The sequence below is a fragment of the Rhinoderma darwinii genome, chromosome 2 (assembly GCF_050947455.1).
Source record: "Rhinoderma darwinii isolate aRhiDar2 chromosome 2, aRhiDar2.hap1, whole genome shotgun sequence".
Lineage (NCBI taxonomy): Eukaryota > Metazoa > Chordata > Amphibia > Anura > Rhinodermatidae > Rhinoderma > Rhinoderma darwinii.
The window spans coordinates 82161927-82181118 of NC_134688.1; positions in this window are offsets into that span (position 1 = coordinate 82161927).

Genomic DNA, 19192 nt, shown 5'->3' on the forward strand with positions numbered 1-19192 from the left:
GTTAGTTCCTGAGCGATTATAACGATAATTGCCAAATCTAATAACACAAAACAATCAACAATAAAACTAACGCGTATCGTAATTGATCATGTAGACCTAAAAATCATCAGTTACATGAGCAATATCGGGAAATGGAAATGTCATCTGTGCCCCTATGACTGAACGTGTAATTGAAAATGGTGGCACATGTACAATGGTGGCACGGATGGATACTTGAAAAAAGAGGAAAACTTAAAGGGATTGATTCTAGAAGACATTAATAAGGCCCCATGCACACGAACGTGCTTTTGCGGCCGCAATTCCCCTGAAAATCCACGTGAGAATTGCGGCCCCATTCATTCCTATGGGCCCATTCACATGACCGTGGTCTCCACGGTCCGTGCATGGCCCAGGAGCCTGGAGCGCAGAAAGAACGGACGTGTCTTATTATGGCCGGGTTCTGCGGTCCAGGTTCATAGGAAATAATGTGCACGGCCCGCGATTTGTGGGCGGCTTGCGGATGACCCGAAAATCACGGCCGTGCACAAGGCTACGGTCGTGTGCATGAGGCCTAAGGCTGCAGTCACACAAGCGTGTAAAAAAATATGGGTTAATCTGTACGTGTGCGTTGCATTTTTGCATCCGTGTGCTTTGCGTGTGGCATGGTAACACAAGCGCCACCCAACCTTCCAAACACACATACTAAAAACTTAATTAATAAATAAAGACCAAGAGACAATGCAGATGGAATAAAATGGCCGCGGTATTTATTAAGGGGTTACATAATAAATAGAAACAATAAATATTAAACTTGTAATAAATAACAAATATTTTAATAAATATTAAAAACCAATAAATATTATACCAATAATTCATGACCTTGTCCACCCATAAACTGGGCGACTAAACCCCCACTAACAAGATACCGCAACAATAAAAGGGAGGGGGGGCGGGGCGATGATGTTCCTCCTCTTCATCCAACTCGGACGGGCAGCAGACCACTCCAAAACCTGGGAATATATATTCAAAATTCCCGCCTTTTTACCAAAGGGAACCAATGAAAACACCAGATTTTCCCGCCACATTGGAATTTTCCAGAACCTGTACGTGCCAAGACCAAGTGGGTGGGGCACCACTGACCTGAACTTGACCTCATACAGGTAAGTACCAAATAAAAATAGGGGAAAAAGAGGGTTAAACCAAATGACTTTTAATTAATGACCATAAAAGGAACTGAAGTAAAACAGGAGGAAAAAAGAGGGGGGGGGGGCGCCGTGTTACCATGAGGGGCTACGCTGTAAACCGGCTAAGAGCCCCTATTCATGTGTCTTGCAAGCACTTCCTCTTTTTTTTTCAATTTAATTGATGCGTGAAACACGGACAACACACGGATGTGCGTCCGTGTGCTGTCCATGGTTTTCACGCACCCGTTGACTTCAATGGTGCGTGAAAACAAACCAATATAGGACATGCAGTGGGTTTGATGCAACGGACTCTCGCTGCCTGAAAACTCACGCATGTGTGAATAGCCCCATTGAAATGAATGGGTCCGTGTGCTGTGCGCTGTTTCAATTCACCGCACACGGACGAGAGTCACACTCGTCTGAATGAGCCCTAAAGGGTATTCTCACCTCATACATTCATGGGATGTCCACAGAATATGCCAAAAATGTTTTATAAGACATGCACTTATGTGGGAAACAAGTCTTCCCCGACCCCGTCCAGCCTGATGAGCCAACCACAGCATCCAGGCGAAGAATGAGTGAAAAGATTGTGGCTGTTTCCGTAACGCTCATACGAGTAAACAAAGACATGCGCTGCTGGCTCTCCATTCATTGTTTGCCTGGATACGTTGGCTGCCACACCGGGGGGGTGGGCATCGGGGAACCCCCGTTCTCCACATAGGTGTGGGTACTAGAAGTTGGACCAACACCGATCCTGTAGATATGCTCTAAATCTCTGAGATGGGAAAACCCCTTTTAGACTGTGCGGCGATCAGTTGATCACTTCGATACCAGCTTTAGAAACCCCAGAAAAACAGTCGGTGTCACCAGGGAAAGCTGTGGCCAGCCATACATTTGCCGCTGTAGGAAGAAATGTACTGTAGTATTACATGAATCTCCACCTAAGTAATACATAGATGGGACGGGGCCGCCAGAGCAAGAGTCAGGGTATGTGCACACGATAACTGGCTTTTACGTCTGAAATTACAGAATGTTTTCAGGAGAAAACAGCTCCGTCGTTTCAGACGTAAATGCTCCTCCTCGCATTTTGCGAGGCGTCATTGACGCCCGTAATTTTGAGCTGTTCTTCTTTGAATTCAATGAAAAACAGCTCAAATTACGTTTCAAAGAAGTGTCCTGCACTTCTTTGACGAGGCAGTCAATTAACGCGTAGTCGTTTGACAGCTGTCAAACGACGACGCGTAAGGCTGGGTTCACACGACCTATATTCAGGCGTAAAGTAGACGTATTATGCCTCGATTTACGCATGAAAATAGGGCTACAATACGTCGGCAAACATCTGCCCATTCATTTGAATGGGTTTGCCGACGTACTGTGCCGACGACCTGTCATTTACGCGTCGTCGTTTGACAGCTGTCAAACGACGACGCGTAAATTGACTGCCTCGGCAAAGAAGTGCAGGGCACTTCTTTGCAATGTAATTTGAGACGTTCTTCATTGAAGTCAATGAAGAACAGCTCAAGATTACGGGCGTCAAAGACGCCTCGCATAATACGAGGAAGAGCTTTTACGTCTGAAACGAGGCAGCTGTTTTCTCCTGAAAACAGTCTGTCTTTTCAGACGTAAAAGCCTCTCATCGTGTGCACATACCCTAAATGACAGGTCGTCGGCACAGTACGTCGGCAAACCCATTCAAATGAATGGGCAGGACAATGAACTGGACAGGTTAAAAGTGGTGTGGGACCCGTGGGACAAGTATTGGATACAGGAATCTCTAGATTAGGTTGTTGGTTGAGCTCCGACTATCCCTCCCCCCCCCCCTTTATTCCCCTGGCCTCCCATGCAGCTCTAAGCCATATGTATATTTTGAAAATTTTCAATAAAAACACAGTTGAAACCAAATGAATGGGCAGATGTTTGCCGACGTATTGTAGCCATATTTTCAGGCGTAAATCGAGGCATAATACGCCTCGTTTACGCCTGAAAATAGGTTGTGTGAACCCAGCCTCACTGTTTCTTAGCGGATCTCTACTCTAGTTTATAGAGGCAGGATCCGAGTAGGTGGAGCATGGGAGAAGTCCTACCGAGGATAGTGAGAGAATGTAATAAGGGAGGATGGGAGTTGTAGGTATGATATGACATGTATGTGCACTTGTTCTGTCTAGCTGTAGGGTGGTCTTTCAGAGAACTACCTCTGGTGGGCTCAAGGAGCCCCAGCACAACACTGTCAAGATGACCTGTTTAGCAAACCATGTCCTCCACCTCTTTTCCCATTGTCATTTGTATCTCAAAGAATACAGCAATGTAGCCTGGGTAGCCACATTGGCAATATTTTTGGGCTGGTAGATGCTGTAATTTGGGGTCACATAATGTAAAATCCAGTCTAGGTGTTTTTAGTACACAGGATTCCCCTGTTCTCTGGATGAAGTACCATGTTATATGACCTAGTCATCTATGAAGTACCATATTCACCTATTATGTCTGGCACACGTTCCGTTATGTAATAATCACCTGCGGCATGCTCTGGAGAGTCCTATGATATATGTAAGCAGTGTACTAATAGTCCTGAATTACATACCTGTCAGTAAAACAGGTTGAAAAATGTGTTATCTGAGGGGAAAAGGCCTGTAGGCAGCAATTCATTAGTGATAGGTCTTATGGCGAGGCAGGGAGCGGAAGGTGCAGGTTACGTGGGTGTTGCAGGGCGTGACTGGCACACGTACTGCATACCTGCCCTGGAGCAGACACTACACCTGTCACATACTGCAGAGTGAAACACCTGTTTACTACCATCCCAGCTACTTGCAGCCTTTAGCCTTCATTCTAAACTGTAATTTATATCTTTAAGGCTGGGTTCACACGAGCGTGCGCAAAAGCCACTTAACAGCTCCGTGTGGCAGCAGCATATGATGCGCGGCTGCGTGCACTCCATTTGGATGTTTGTAAACAGAAAAGCACGTGGTGCTTTTCTGTTTACATTTAGAGAGTTTGACAGCTGTTGCGCGAATCACGCTGTTCGCACGGAAGTGCTTCCGTGCGACATTCGTGGTTTTCACGCACCCATTGACTTCAATGGGTGCGTGATTAGCACAAAACGCCCAAAGAACGGACATGTCGTGACTTTTTTTCAGCGGACTAACGCTGAGTAAAAATCACGGACATGTCTGCACGGCCCCATAGACTAATATAGGTCCGTGCAACGCGCGTGCAAATCACGCGCGTTGCACAGACTTTTTTCCCCTTCGTCTGAATAAAGCCTAAACCTGATTCATTACTGAGATAATCACATCAAGTTACAAAGGGAAGAATTGGCAATAGCGTTAACCCTTTGAGGATGCAGCCAGTTTTTTTTTGTTTTGCCTCAACGTTCCAACATTTTTATTTTTCATTTAGCCCCTTCCCGCCACAGCCCTTTTTCAGATTCTCATTTTCGTTTTTTCCTCCCCACCTTCCAAAAGCCATAACTTCTTTATTTATCCGTCGATATAGTCCTATGAGGGCTTGATTTTTGCGGGATGAGTTGTAGTTTTTCGTAGCACCATTTATTGTGCCATATAATGTACTAAGAAACGGGAAAAAAAAATATTTGAGGGGTAGAAAATTAAAAAAACAGCGATTCCTCCATGTTTTTTTGCACGCCGTTTTTACGGAATTCACTGTGCAATGAAAACAACATGTTAACTTTATTCTGTGGGTCAATGCGATTACGGCGATACCAAATATATATATAGTTTTTTCTATATTTTACTACTTTTACAAGTAAAAACCTAAGTGTAAAAAAGAAAATTAATTTTGTGTCGCCAAATTCCGAGTACCATAACTTTTTGATTTTTCTGTCGATTAAGTGGTATGAGGGCTTATTTTTTGCGGGATAAGCTGTAGTTTTTAATAATACCATTTTGGGGTACATGCGACATTTTGATCACTTTTTATTGAATTTTTTGTGAAGCGAAGTGACCAAAAAATTGTGATTCTGGTATGGTTTATTATTACTTTCTTTTATGGTGTTCACCGCACGGGATAAATAACTAAATACTTTTGTAGTTCAGGCCGTCACGGACGCGGCGATACCAATTATGTTTAGTTTATTTATTTATGTATTTTTTTTAATAATAAAGGACTGATAAGGGAAAAAGGGGAATTTTTACTTTTATTACTTTTGAAACTTTATTTTTTTTTATTTTAGACAACTTTTGTTTTTTCCCTTTTTTTTTTTGTCCCACTAAACTTGAAGGCAGGAGGCCCTGATCACATTTAGAATACACTGCCCTACAGTGCCCTGTCAGGACCCACTAGGCTTCCGTAGATGGCATAGCTGGAAGCCATTGTTAGGCCTCCAGTTGCCATAGCAACCAACGGCGCCCGTGATCATATTGCAAGACGTCAATGGTGGTTTAACCCCTAAGAAGCCGTGATCGCTATTGAACACGGCTTTTAAGGGGTTAATCAGCGGGGACCACCGCGATCGGTCCCTGCTGCAGAAACTGCGGCAACTGCTGAACGAGGAGTTGTCACAGCTCCTGTATGTGCCGGTAGGACGGCCAAAATGGCTGTTTGTCCCGTGACGTACTATTCCATTAATGGAGCGCGAACAATGCACTCATCATGATGGAATAGTACGTCAAGGAGAGGAACGGGTTTAAAGGCCCCCGTTACATTAGCAATCCATCTGTATTCCGGAATTATGTTTCAGGGGGCGTCAATAGGCTAACAAAAGTTCCCTTCTTTTATTTAGCCACGGCTGCTATTGACTGCAGCATCTAATGGGTTATATCTTTGGGATTGCAGTTATCTCTACAATTGGCCAAGATGTCAACTGTTTGAGGCTGGGTTCACACGACCTATTTTCAGACGTAAACGAGGCGTATTTTGCCTCGTTTTACGTCTGAAAATACGGCTCCAATACGTCGTCAAACATCTGCCCATTCATTTGAATGGGTTTGCCGACGTACTGTGCCGACGACCTGTCATTTACGCGTCGTCGTTTGACAGCTGTCAAACGACGACGCGTAAAATGACTGCCTCGTCAAAGAAGTGCAGGACACTTCTTTGAAACGTAATTTGAGCCGTTCTTAATTGAATTCAATGAAGAACAGCTCAAGATTACGGGCGTCAATGCCGCCTCGCAAAATGCGAGGAGGAGCATTTACGTCTGAAACGACAGAGCTGTTTTCTCCTGAAAACAGTCTGTAATTTCAGACGTAAAAGCCTGCTATCGTGTGCACATACCCTAAGTGGTATTACACAGGACGATTATCGGGCAGACGAGTGTTAATATAACGCTCGTTGCTGATAATTTCCCTGTGTAAACAGGGCAGTGATCAGCAGACGAACGAGTAAACGCTCGATCATCTGCAGGTCGTACCGTTTAAAAAAAGTAAACGTTTATCATTGTCGGCAGCGCATCTCCCTGTGTAAACAGGGAGACGCACTGCCGACATTATAATAATGTATGGGGACAAGTGATCGGAGTAACGACCGCTCATCCCCATCCATAGGTCTGTGTGACAGGAGCAAGCGAGCACTGATCAACGATGTCTCGTTGATCGGCGCTCGCTGCACCGGCCGAGTGTTGGCCGGTGTAAAAGGGCCTGGTATAACTGACTTCTGCGGATGATGGCGCAGGCACAGCCCCTAAGTCTGCATTGTCACATTGTACATTTACAGCATGGGGTGGGAGGTACTTGCATTGGGTATAGTAGCTTTACTTACAGAAGTTAACAATGCACAATATCCTATATTGTCTTTTAAAGTGAATGTGCTTAAAGGGGTTTTCCACGTTCTGACAACTGATGACGGATAGGTCATCGGTATATGATCGGTGCGTGTTTGACACTCGGACCCCGCACCGATCGCCACTCCGACTGCTTCCGGGCACCAGACGATATTGCCGGAAGGAGATGGCACTGGTCAAAGAATAGGGGCCGAGCTCCAGTACTGCAGAACGGCCGCTATGCAGCTCTTCTTCTGGCTCCAACTACTGCATACCGTTCCAAACATTCGGTGCACGAAGGCAGCCAGAGTGGCGGATCAGCGAGGTAGTCCGTGTGTCGGACACGCACCAATCATATACTGATGACCTATCTGGTGGATAGGTCATCAGTTGTCAGAAAGTGCTTTTTAAATAAACATTAGCTGGTGCTGCAGCACTTAAAGTGAACAGCGCAGCCCCTTTATGTTGCTAATCAGGCAGTGTCCCAGGGGTCGGTCACCCACTGATCACACTTTGATTTTCTGATAGGTCATCAACATATATTATTGGAACACCTTTGCCGCCCCTTCATATACTACCATCTGACAATATGGCTCCTCAGACCCATAACGGTTGCGCACCCTGCGCTCTAAGTATGTTGTACAACATGTGATCATGATTTTCTCAGTCTCTATTGTATATGGAAGCCTTTTTGTAAACCCACATGTACTATGAGGTTTTGCCAAATGCCTGATACCAGCTTAGTAATTTGTGGGCTATGTACTCCGGAAGATTGCCTCATTTGATTCACTTTATAAATGCATTACCTTCACTGTCTGTACGCATCAGCTTTTCATAGACCTCTTAAGACGTACCAATGAATGACCAGTCCAATGACATTTGTGATGTAAGGCCTATTATCCTAACCTGCTCAAGCTTAGTACATGGCTTTAATCTTCCTTTTGCTTTTTCTCTCAAGATAACAATATACTTGTCTTTGGGGAATTAAAACAAGATTTATCTGAAGCTGAAAAACTGATGTTATATAACTATTCTCTGCATGAAATGCTTTACTGCTGCGAGCTCAGGCGGGTGGAACATAAGAGGAGTGGCAGGGGGAGGCTGCGGGCAGGATACAGTAAGCCCTCAACGCCAGTACAAAAATAAGAAGTTCCCTGATTAACTGGACTTGTTTTGCAATGTGCAGTAGCCCGCTGGGATCTGGCATGCGACCTCTTTCTTTGGCCATAACTGGAATCCTTCCCAGTTAGGATTTCAGCAAATGTAACTAATTCCCTTGAGAAACTCCAAAAATGTATCTTTTTTTATTAGTCACTTGCTACTAGCTATTTTTAAATGACATATTGTCCTGTGTGAGGGTTTGCAATGCTCCCACAGTTTTTTTAGTTTTTTTTTGTAGGAATGTGCTACTGTTACAGACCACGTTAGCACTGTACTGGTTGGTACTTATGTAGAGAAGTTAATATGATCACCTTATAATAGCCTCCATGTTGGAACCACTAGCCCGCCAAGGACTCAAAACGGTGGAGGCCATGAGCATCATGGAAGAGGGTGCAAAACACTTGCTTTTTGCAGCCTTGAACCCAGTTAAAGACTCAGCTCTTGGGTAAGGGTGGTACATGTTGGGCCCTTCCTCTACAAAGGATGTTCCTACCGTATCACTATGACATATAGACAACCGTGGAGCCTATTACAATGACCAGTTGTAGACCCTACAATTTCGCTAACGGATCACACTTGATAATGATAGAGGAAATATGTATTTTTTGTGGAATTAAAATATGTAGAAGGGCAACATCTGTCCAAACCTTTCCCCCATATGCTGATGTCTCAGACTCAATATCGCAATACTGCCAACATGTTGTGAAACAAGTCTGGTAATATCTGTACAAATAATATATGTCAGGAGTCTTCTCATTGTAAAGTTTCATTAAAATATGTTGCCTATGTCCAAACAAGGATCATATGAGGACCTCGGCTCCCAACTAGTTAATACCGTCCTGTAGTGCCACTTTAAATCCTTTATAGTACAATATGATAGTAGTAAAGATGGAAACTTCAATTTTTTGGGTTGTATCAATTTCATTAGTCGCTAATCGCTTATGTAAAAGGAATATTACAAGTAATATGAAGGGCCTTAATCTGTGAGGCCCTTCATAGAGTGGAGTAAATACCACAGCATCTGCTATAGGACCCATAAAGGGCAGGGGTCCAACACAGAGTGGATCCATCCTATTTGTCCATAGGGTGTGTGAACCCAAGCACCTTCCGTCTGTTGCTTTGGGCTAAATAGATTAGAAATAATAATCTCTCTCCTGTTTGCTATAATGTATCAGTGTAGGTAAAATGTATCAGTGTGAAGTCCGGGCTGTGTAGTGAACAGAGGGTTGTCTAGACTGGATACAATTATAGCGAGAGCTGTATGAGGTCTGTATGGGGTTTTACAGCGACTCTCGAGCCTCCCCCTCGTTGATTCTCATTTACCTCAGTACATGTGTGAATATTACCTGATGTTCATGTTTTCTTACTGGTGGCCTAGTAGTCCGCACTAAATAATCGTTTGCTGGATCAGTATTTAGCATTGTTACATTGCATTGCTGAGTACTGGGTCAAAATCTGACTATGGCCAACATCTACATGAAGTTTCTATGTTCTCGCCGTGTCTGTGTGGGTTTCCGTCTGAGTTTTCTGGTTTCCTCCCACACTCCAAAAACTACGTAATACGTTAGGCCTCATGCACACTTCCAGCACTGTTTTATCGGCCGTTTTTGACGGATTCGTGTGTCCGTTTTTGTTTCCGTGTGCACTCCGTTTTCGTTCTGTGTTTCCGTTTTACACGGACGTTGTGCTTCCGTTTGGCTTCCGTTTTTCCGTTTAAAAAACGGAAGGTAAACTTCATTTGAACTTGTCACATGTCCCAGGAAACACACATAGAAAGGTTACAAGAAGTTTTTGGTGCTGTTTTCTGTAGCTTTCATAGCATAGAGTACAGTTTGAGATTACTCTGCTTGGCTTGCTTTTGTTTTTTTGGGATTTTTTGAGTGAAATATGTGCATCTACTTATTTTGTGACGCTGGGCACTAGTTCCCTGCTGCCAACTGTGTGTCAAAAGCTCCTTGGCAAGTTCCTCCCACGCGGCGTCCTTTTTTATAGTGGTCGTGGTAGCATTCTGCCCGCATATCCCACAGTTCTGGGTGATCATGCTTCAATGCTATGAGTCCCTCCACATCCATCTTCAGGAATGAATGTGTACTGTAGTCTGTGAGTCTGTGAACTTTGGCTCAGCCGTTGCTATGGCAAATTGATCCATCAAAAACGGACGGCACACGGAAGCCTCTGTGTGCCATCCGTTTTTTTTACTGACCCATTGACTTCTATGGACCACACGGTCACTGAATCACTGACCAAAGTAGGACATGTTCTACTTTTGACGGAACAACGGATCCGTTTAAATAACTGATGTGTGCATGGGCCCATTGAAATGAATGGGTTCAGGGTGCTATCAGTGACAAAAACGGATAGCACCCTGAAGGAAAAGACTGAAGTGGGCATGAAGCCTAATTGGCTTCCTATGAAATTGACCAGTGTCTGTGATAGGGACATTAGATTGTAAGCCCCATTCCGGACAGAGACTAATGGCAATCTCTACAGTCCTGCGGAATGTTTTGCCGCTATATAAGCATCAGAATTTAAAAAATTCTATCTTTGCTGTACTGGAAATCAGCTCTGTATGCATTTTCTTGCTTGTACACAGCGACCAATCTGAAGAGGCAGAGTTGCAGCGATGAGGGAGAGAGCAGCAGCATTATCCAATCATGAGACAGGAGGTGTGTCTCAGACTTTCTCAGACTCATTGTAAGCACTGTAGCCAAGTCATAGTTATAGGTCACAGCTCTACCCTATGGAGCTGAGCTAAAAAGCAGCAAGCACTGAGGAAAATAAATAATGGGTAGGTAGCATCTCTAGGTGCTGATAATTTTTGAGCTCATGACCATACAGTCGCTTCAAGCCTGTATGAGAATATCCTCATTTGCTGACAGCAAGCAGGGTTCTTGCAAACACTGAGGAATTAAAACACAAAGTATATTAAAAACTTGTACAACTTTTAATGAGTCAGTAATTCAGCTTTATTAAAGGGGTTTTCCCATCTTGGACATTTATGGCATATCCACAGTGAGCTCGGCTGTTTCCGTAACTCCCGACCACCTAACCAGGATGTGGCCGGGAGGCAGCGGGAGCCGAGTAAGCAAGAACGGGGTTTAGGGGGCCCCATTCTAGAGAGGAGGGACCCGCATCTATTTGACTTTTATGGCATATTCTGTGAATATGCCATAAATGTCCATGATGGGGAAACCCCTTTAACATCAATTAGTTAGAAATCAGTTATTCAATGAATAAATATTGACTAGATTAAAATCATTCCATAAATGGGCTTCTATAAAAAATAATAATAATTAATAATATATCACACTTGCATCTTAATAGTTTAAAATTGTAGAAAACGATTTGCTAGGGATTTCCTATGTGGCAATTAGGTCATTGCAGGATTTCAGCTTTCACATTTTAGTAACACTTATGAAGCAGATCAGCTTTAATAATTCTGTTGTAAATAAAGATTGAGAAAAATGGATTAACAGTATTATATATGGATTAATAGTCACCAATCACTTACAGCCCTACCACCCATGTATCTAATGTATATATATATATATATATATATATATATATATATATATATATTATATGCGCTTAATATAACATATCTGTACCTGTGGTTAAATGCTTAGATTACAATTCTAAAATATTAGTAGGTAACTCTCATTCCGTAAAACCTTTGACATCTCATAGTCACGTTAAAAGTTTTGATTGAAGTGGATTTCGATGCTGAGACCCCCACCGAAACAAAGGGGCAGAAGGACTCAGCTGAGCAATCGACGTCTTCGGCTCTCATTAGTTCTTCTGGCTCTCCTGAGAGAGTTGAGGTTAGCGGTGTACATTGCATAGACTTTCTTTGTGCCCGATCGCCACATTGCTCAACACTTGGGCTACATTTGCACGTAGAGTTGTTGCTGTGGATTTTCCATCTGTATTTGTTGCAAACTTTCGTCCAGAATTCCCAGTGGAATCTGGGTCGAATTTGCTGTGAAGTTTTCTGCAGCAAATCCGATTTGTGTGAACATGCACTTATGGTGTAGATTTGCTACGAATTTGTGGCACAATCCGTGTCCGAACATACTCTTAGGCAAACTGACCTCTCAGGAAGCAATGATAATTTTATTAGGAGCTTTTATTGGGCTATGAATGTACTGCTATAATATTTGGAGAAAGAAAAGATAATAAATATATAGGGAAAAAAAATCTTTATTTGAAAGTGCGCATTGACTACACTGTGCCATTACATTCTACACATCAGTTTTTGTCAGTATGTAAGTAGTGTCCAGCGTATGGTATTACTTTTGTACCCACCCATACTATGGCTATGTAGTAGGTCCAAGTTATACAGAGTCGTAATACTGCACCTATAGAAGTATGTGAACCATACTGTACCTCCATATATCTTCGAGTTTTTTCAAGGTATACACAGTTATTTTTGTATGTCGGATTCATATAAAAATTCATACACATGGGTACCATATGGCTTTGCAGTACAGAGCAGTAAGGACTCTGTGTGATGCTGTACAAGTAGAGCCATGTGAATGAGCCCTAGAAGCTCAAAACAATCAGCGTCAGGAACGGACATACCATTGGTGCAACCTGTGCAGTTGCACAGGGGCCCAGTAGGTAAGAGGACCCACTGGCAACTTATAGCAACCTTCTTCTGTCTGTTGTGCATGTTAATGCCTGAGATTAAGAATTTTTTGGCTAACAATTACTAATGAATTGTTAGAGAGACAAAAGGGGACGATCTATGATGAGAGCAAGGGGCCCATATACTGTTCTTGCACGGGGGCCCTCATCTGTCTGTATCTGCCACTGCTCAGCGGTATGCGAAACATAAAAATTGTTAAATGTACATTTCCATTATCCAACTTTTGCGATATGATACATTGCAGCCATGATTTGCATTGGAAATGGCGGTGTATATGTATGATAATTAGAGTGATGGATGGGTCCATTGTTCGTCTAGGGTTTGAAAATTTGTAGCGTGTAAATTCAGCTTTTCTTTTTTGCCATGCTTTTGCAGGTTGCCGGTAAAATGCCTATGGAATGCACAAGTACTTAACACGATACAGAATTGCTGACTCCTAAAAAAAATGAATCTTAAATTGAGTCACTCGTATACAATGATAAGGAATGTCAGGTATGCAGAAATTTGGGATTGGACAGAGGGTGGGTTCTGGGTTGATACAGTACACTGACTATCTAAAAGTAACAATACACGCTAGAGCAGCAGAATAGAACCACATATTTGAAAGCCATTAAGAAGACTACTGTGAGATATGAATATAACATAGGGATTACACCAACATAATGCAGAGCTGTCTCCGCCATTTGTTAACCTGTCTCTGATGTTTACTGTTTGTATTGTAACTTGACTTTCAGGTTTGTTTTACACTTTATTGTTAGCTTTTGTCCATCTTAAAGTGATGCATTTCCTCTTACACGGCCCGTCCTGGACCATGTAAACGAGCGCTGATCAACGGGACAGCTCGTTGATCGGTTCTCGTTTGCTCCTTTCACAAGGAGCTAGTATGGGGACGAGCGCTCATTACTCCGATCCTTCGTCCCCATGCGTTATTATAATGTCGGCAGCGCGTCTCCCTGTTCACACAGGGAGATGTGATGCCAACAACGATAATATTTAACTTTTTTTAAATGATACGATCAGTAGTTAAACGAGCATTTGGTCGTTCAACTGCTGATCGTTGCCCTGTTTACACAAGACCATTATCGGCAGCGAGTGTTATATGAATGATGGTTTGCCCGATAATTGGCTCTGTAAGGGCATGTTCAGAAATGGCGAAATTGCTGTTGAATTCCGCTGCGGTCAGTCCGCAGTGGAAATCTGCAGCAGCCATTTTTTTTTCATTGGTTTCTATACCCCTTTACGTAACTTAGTTCAGATGTTGTGGGAAATAACAGTGTGGAATTTAGACTGCAGTGAAGAATTATTTTCACACCGCAGCATGCACAGTCTGTTGCGGAGAAGCAGCGGATTTTCACTGCAGATTTCAGCCTTTGCAATGCAAGGCTGAAATCTGTGGCAAGTCCGCTGTGATATCCACAATGTCTGAATTACCTGTCAAATATGCAAATGTTGCTGCAGATTCGCTGTGTGCCGCGAATTTGCAGCAACATTTGCAGCTGAAAAATTCCCCCACGTCTGAACGTGCCCTAAAAGGGCCTTTACACTATGCTCTGATATGCCGTTTGACACATCAGGGGTCAATGAACATGGACCCCTACTAATTTACAGAATGAAAGAGCACCACTCAATCCCCAAATATAATATAAAATATATCAGAAAATTGGGATATGTCTCAAATTTGTCTGAAATTTTATGATGGATCTTAGACAGACAAATGTAAAAGGATCTAATGTCTTCTAAAGATAATCGCATACATAAGATTCTTTCAACCAGGTGACATGCACATTCAGCAAACCCACTTGTTATTTCAATAGAGGGGCGAGTTGAGTATCTGCCAGACTCGGGTGTCACTTATTTCCAGGTGAAATAATAGGACTAGAGGCAAAAGTCCAACCTGACCAATCGTTCAGAAATCAGAGGATTGTCTGGCAACTCCCATAGTGATTAAATTATTGGCAGATCTTATCAAGATCATGACCCTGGACTGTAGAGTATTCTCAGTCTAAGGATGATGTTAATATTAAAACTACCCTCCTAGTGGCCATACCTCCTATCCAACCTCTTCCTGACAAAAACACGGACACCTTGGGTTGGATAAATTTTGGCCACAGCAGCCATTTTATTAACAAACATACATAATAAAAACAACACTTTACATATGAAAATAACAATGGAAGGGGAGACCTTGGTGCTACAAAATTCTGTCACCAACCAGCCCGCCTGCATAGTATTTTACTCCCAGCCGTCTACCCACAGGCTCAGGGCCACCGTCATACCTGCAGTTGGCTGACCTAAAGTGCAACCACTCCCCGGGACACCACCCAGAAGGAGCCCAAATTGACAAACCACCAATCCATAATAAATTCGGGAGGGACCATACCCCCGATGAATCCCCCTCACCAATTTACCAACAACTCCAAGTGCCCCCAATCCGCCACATGGACATACTCAGACAACCTTTAAGTATGAGAGCCCCCACCCAGAAACAGGGCACTTACGATGCCTTCTTGAATTTGAAGGGCCCAAAGGTAAATTCCCACAGCGGTACGGTGGACTCCGGCACCCAACCAAAAATTTAATTGACCATCTTCAAAGTCATAATGACGAACAAAGATGCCCCCGTTCCTAACCACAAAGCCAGAAACCACCCTGTTAACTTTAATGCGCGCCTTATTGAGGTACGCCACCAACCGAGCATGCCGCCAGGACTTACGAGGGACAATTTCCGACCATACGACTACTACCCCGGGGAAACTGGACCACAATCTAAGGAGATCATACTTGATGTCCCTAATCAATTCCCTAAAGGGGCGAAAATCCAGATCATTGCCCCCCACATGCAACACCAGCACATCGGGGGCTCTATCAAACTCTGCGAATCGAAGGCCCCAAAAAACGCCCATGAGAATGCAAACCGGTATAAAGTCACTTCAAATGACGAAAAGCCATATCTCACAATCCCTCCATGCCGTGTCATGTGCCGACCAAGTACCAGGCGCCAGGGAAGACCAAATCAATCCTCACACGGCTCGTAGGCCAGCTCCCATAGCCATTCGGGGAAGGCGATCCCTTCCGTATCCACCTCCAGGGCCAACAAGCGAAACCGATCCCACTGCAATCGAGAAAGAGAATCTGCTATGTCATTCTGGACCCCAGGCAGTGGTGTAACTACCGCCGTAGCAGCAGTAGCGGCTGCTACGGGGCCCGCGGCATGAGGGGGCCCATGTCGCCCGCCGGCACGGGCCCCCACCATGGCCGGAGGCTCTGCTAGCAGCCGCTATGGCTGCTACAGCGGGACGCCACTGAACACTACGGCAGAGCAGCGAGGTATCTCCCCGCTCTGCCATTAACTGGTTCCCGACCGCTGGCTGTATTTTTACGGCCAGTGGTCAGGGTCCTTAAAACCCGAGCCATAGACTTTCTACGGCTCGGGTTTTAACTTGCTGCCCGCGCGATCTGGCAGCTGAATGTCGGGTCTCCGGCTGTCAGTGACTGCCGGGGACCCTGAGGAGAGGATAGAAGCAGCTTTCACTGCTTATGTCTTCTCTGTGTACAGGAATAGAGACAGTAGCAGCGGCGCTGTCTTTATTCCTCCCGGTGATCATGTGACTGGTCACATGATCGCCGGGTGCCGTTAGTGGCAGACTGCTGCTGGGTCTAACAAGACCCAGCACAGCCCTATTAGTGACAATTGTCACTATGAGAGGGCTGATTTCCCCTGTAACTGGGGCTGCTGTGCAGCTCCAGTTACAGTGGAAAAACATGGTGTAAAAGAAAGAAAAAAAATATATAAAGTTCCCCAAAGGTCTTCTTTGACCTTTGAAGGACAGACCATAGTAATAAAAAAATAATAAAGTATAGTGCAAAAAAAATGTAAATAATAAATACACATAAAATACCCACCCCAAAAAAAAAACGTTCCCCCCCGCCAAACATTGTTGTAACGCTAGCGCTGACCCAATTACCCTAATATAGACATGTAATATATAAAAATTTACGGTAGACAATGGCGATCACAAATAAAAGGTCTATTTTAGGGTAAAACTATGTTATTACCAAAAACAAATAGCTCAAACGTAAAAAAAGCTTATTTTTTTACTATTATTTTCAAATTTTATGAATAAAAATTCTAAAATAGCAAAAAAGGTGCGTATAAAAACGATAAAAAATGAAACCTGCATTGTCTACGGAAAAAAACGTCGCAAAAATCACGTCGTTAGCACAACAAATAAAAAAGTTATAGCTATTTAACTAACACGTGCTAAAAATGGCTAAACGTGTCTGGTCCTGAAGGCGCAAAATAGAGCAAAAGACATGTATCCCCTATCCATAGGATATCCACAGGACAGGGGATACATGTGTGATCGCTGGCATTGATAGGGAGAACGGGAGACTGAAAGTCCCCTGAAGTTCTCCATCACAAACCTCGGACTTCCGGGGTCTGTGTCGGCAGCTCCGTAGAAATGAATGGAGCGCCGGTCGTGCTTGTGCGCATGCGTGACCAGCGCTCCTTTCATTTTTATTGAGCTGCGCAGACGCCGGAAGTCACAGGTTAGTCATGGAGAACTTCAGGGGACTTTCAGTCCCCCGTTCTCCCTATCGCTGCCAGCGATCACACATGTATCCCTTATCCTGTGGAGATCCTGTGGAGAGGGGATACATGTCTTTTGTAGGACACACTGTAGGTCGCATTTTTGTTGGGAGGGGGGACGCTGTATGGCGTTCCCTACAGGGGGGGTGGCTGTATGGCATTCCCTACAGGGGGGAGCTGTATGGCGTTCTCTACAGGGGGGGGCTGTATGGCGTTCCCTACAGGGGGGGCTGTATGGCGTTCTCTACAGGGGGGGGCTGTATGGTGTTCTCTACAGGGGGGGCTGTATGGCGTTCTCTGCAGGGGGGCTGTATGGCGTTATCTACAGGGGGGCTGTATGGCGTAATCTACAGGGGGATGTATGGCGCTATCTACAGAGGGGGGGGGGGCTGTATGGCGTTATCTACAGGGGGGGCTGTAAAAAAGGCACTATCTACAAGGGGGGGGGGGTTGTGTGACACCCAGGGGAGGGGGGGCCCCAGTCAAAAGTTTGCTATGGGGCCCAGTCTTTCCTAGTTACGCCCCTGACCCCAGGTATCGCAATTATCCACGCATTAAGGGACAGACACCGCAACACTAACTGCCACAAAACTTGAACAACTGGGGGAAGATGCTGACACATTATTGATGGCCACTACCACCCCCATATTATCACAATGAAAATAAACCTTGCTGTCCCGGAACCTGTCGCTCCAAATCTCCACCGCAACCAGAATTGGGGAAATCTCCGGGAGAGCAAGGTTCCTTACAAACCCCAGATTGACCCACTCTTTCGGCCAACGAGATGCGCACCACTGGCCCTTACAATAAGCGCCAAAACCCACTCCCCCAGTCGTGTCTGTAAATAGCTCCTAATAAAAACTATCAACCACTGGAGACATAATAAGGGACTCTCTATTATACAAGTTTAAAAACTCGAACCAAATTGCCAAATCAGTCCTATGTTCTTTATTCAGCCGAATAAAATTATGTGGGGCCTCTACACCGGCCGTCACTCCCGACATACGCCTGCTAAAAAATCCAACCCATGGGCATAATTCGACAAGCAAAATTCAGTTTGCATAACAGAGACTGTAACTCCCGCAGTGAAATTTTACGCAAACGCCTGGCCCGATTCACTTCCGCCCGTAGCGCTTCAAGTTTATCCTTAAAGGAACAGTGTCATCACAATTTTTTTTTTAATATGTTAAAGATGTTAGTGGTTTATTAAAAACGTTTATATTTATTTGTGTGTTTGTGTTTTACTTTTTCTTATTTTTACACTTTTTCTTCCCTATGGGGGCTGCCATTTTTTTTTCCATTTCTGTATGTGTCGATTAACGACACATACAGACATGGAATACGGCAGCCACAGTCCCATAGGGACTGCGAACGGGGCCCGTTCCATCCACTAACATGTACGCCATCTGTGTGGGAACTGCGCATGCGCCGCTCCCACACAGTCCAATTTGAAATGCGCGCCGTCCGGCGCCATTTTCCTGTGGACCGGAAGTCGCGGCCGGACAGTAAGATTACTACTTCCGGTCGCGGCTTCCGGACTTGTGCACTTGGACCAGCGGCAGCAGACGGAGCGGACGGGCCGGAGGGAGCCGCGGCGGCAGGAGCAGGTAAGAGATTTCTATGTATGTTCGTGTTTGTGTACGTTTACTACTGTATGTAAACCTACTACACTGTGTGTTAGCACAAAAAATGGCGACACACAGTGTAGGAGTTTAGACCGTTCAAACCCCTCGTTTATCCCGGCACTAGCCAAGATAAAGGAGGGGGGGGGGATGCTGAGAGCTCACTAGAGCGAGGGCTTTTTACCCAATTTTGCAATGCTGCAATTTTGGGAATAGCTCCATCTAGTGACCAGCAATGGGAAATATTATAAATTAGAATTAATTTATAATATTTCCTGACTCGTGAAAAAAATA